The sequence below is a fragment of the Aplysia californica genome, unplaced genomic scaffold (assembly GCF_000002075.1).
Source record: "Aplysia californica isolate F4 #8 unplaced genomic scaffold, AplCal3.0 scaffold00050, whole genome shotgun sequence".
Lineage (NCBI taxonomy): Eukaryota > Metazoa > Mollusca > Gastropoda > Aplysiida > Aplysiidae > Aplysia > Aplysia californica.
The window spans coordinates 1,369,899-1,372,007 of NW_004797320.1; the positions used below are offsets into that span (position 1 = coordinate 1,369,899).

General features: G+C 38.3%; 1 protein-coding gene across 1 annotated transcript in view; it reads right to left on the minus strand.

Annotated features, from left to right (window-relative positions):
- Window positions 1-2,109, minus strand: part of LOC101860794 — a 25,618-nt gene that overhangs the window by 1,790 nt on the left and 21,719 nt on the right. The window lies entirely within an intron of this gene.

The window sequence follows — 2,109 nt, forward strand, 5'->3', positions numbered from 1 at the left end:
AAAAAATAATGTCATCATCATCATCATCATCATCATCATCATCATCATCATCATCATCATCATCATCATCATCATCATCATCATCATCATCATCATCAACAGACCATCATTAGAGCATGAGATGGTATCAGAACTTTTTGAATGAAGAGCTCAACCCTCGTTGCCGAAGATGCAACCATGAAAAGGAGAATGTCAAACATTATTATGTTTGAATGTTCAGGAACAATGGCAACTCGAATGGAGTTATTTGGACGAGTAGAGGTGCCTCTGAGTATAACGACAATGGAACCGAAAAATAGCCTCGCTCTCGCTCGAAGGTTTCTTCGTGGAGCCCACCAGGCCCATTAAGGAAACAAAAGAAATCATCACCATCATCATCGTCGTCGTTGTCGTCGTCGTCGTCATGATTGTTAAAGAGAGACGAATACCTTTAGAGTTCGCAAGTTCAACAGTGCCTTAAAAGGCAGAAGTCGATTTTTTAAAATCAGCTGTTATTGACACTTCCTTGCGCGACAAGTGTATTGATTTAGTACATCCTGAGTAAGCTTGACAATGCCTAACTTTAAAAGATGTGTCGCTTTCAGTTAAAAGAATAAAACAATTTGTTTAAAAGTTCAGCTCTACATACAGCTTTCTCGGATAGCTAAAAGCATTTACAAAAAAGGTAGACAGGGTCTAAATGACACATGTGCTTAGAATTTTACGAGTATAGCTTTCACAAACAAATAGGGCTGTAAAGTGTAATGATCTAACAAGGAAAAACATCCACATATGTTTACGAGACACGAACATGAGGCTTATTAAAGCTGAAAACGTATTCTTTTGTCTTTCTTAAAAATTATATAATTGGGAGCATGGTACGTCATATAACCATAGCACTTCAAACGGTAAAAACGAATATTTATGCTTGGTCGACCCCCCCCAACCACAAAAAAACAAGAACAAAAAACAAAAACGAAAAAACAAACAAACAAGCCCTAAACAAATAACAATAACAACAAAACAAAAAACCGAAAAAGAACAAAACAATACCCAACAAAACAACTCCCACCCAAAAAAAAAATTCAAACAAAAAATCCCCACGCACATAAGCAGCAGCAGCATCAAGGAGAGTAATAATAACAAAGAACACAAAAAGAAACAATGACACCATTAACAAAGGTAGCAATAACCGAAACATCGACAATAATAATGTCGGTAGCCGCACTGAGGCATCAACCCCAACATCAGCAACATCAACCACAAGAACATAAATGGCTTCAAACTCGAGTACTTGCAAGAACAAAATGGAATACTGACGACATCATCATCATATCAACAATAACAACAACAAAAGCAACAATAGGTATAATAGAGAGAAACATTTAACGAAACGTTTTACAACGAGCAGAAAGAGGTGACGAGATCATAGACGCCTGATTTCAAGATAAGTGTAAAAGGAAAGAAAGAATTCCGCTGTTCTCTGTTTCTATCACGCGGGACACAATCGTCTGATGTTCCGTGTCCATTTAGCCACTTCAATTCTCTAATCTCCCCGCTTGTTCTTGAGTGTCTTACAAAAGGGAGGTAACAAGGCCGTATAAATGCACAGATTGATCACGAAAACACCTATCAAACAGGGCAAAGGAGAGAGGGACAAGGGCTGGGCTATATCTGTCACGGGCAGAGCCGTGAAGAGCTCATTAAGAAAAATCCACGCCAATCAATTAGTTATCAGAATACCGTTTTAAAGCGCTTCCCAATCGATGGCTGACGTTTTTATAGAGACGCCTATCTGCCCTTATTTCCGAGTTTCTTTGTGTATTGAGTAAAGTGGGAGGTAAGATAATTTTATCTTCGCTAGCGATATGATTTCGTGCTCGAACTTTGTAAGCAGATTATGACACATCTTTTTACACTATTCTGTGCGGTGTCTTCAGGTAATGAATTTATCAACATGATTTTCTATCGTTAAACCGGTGGTGAACACTATCAAGCTCATTTTATTGATATAAGGTCTATGTTCAATGCATCTTTCAACACTCTGCTACTATTAAACAGATGCAACCTCAATTTTAGGGTCGATCTCCTAATGGACCGAGATAAGGGAAAAATAGAAAGAGGGGGGGG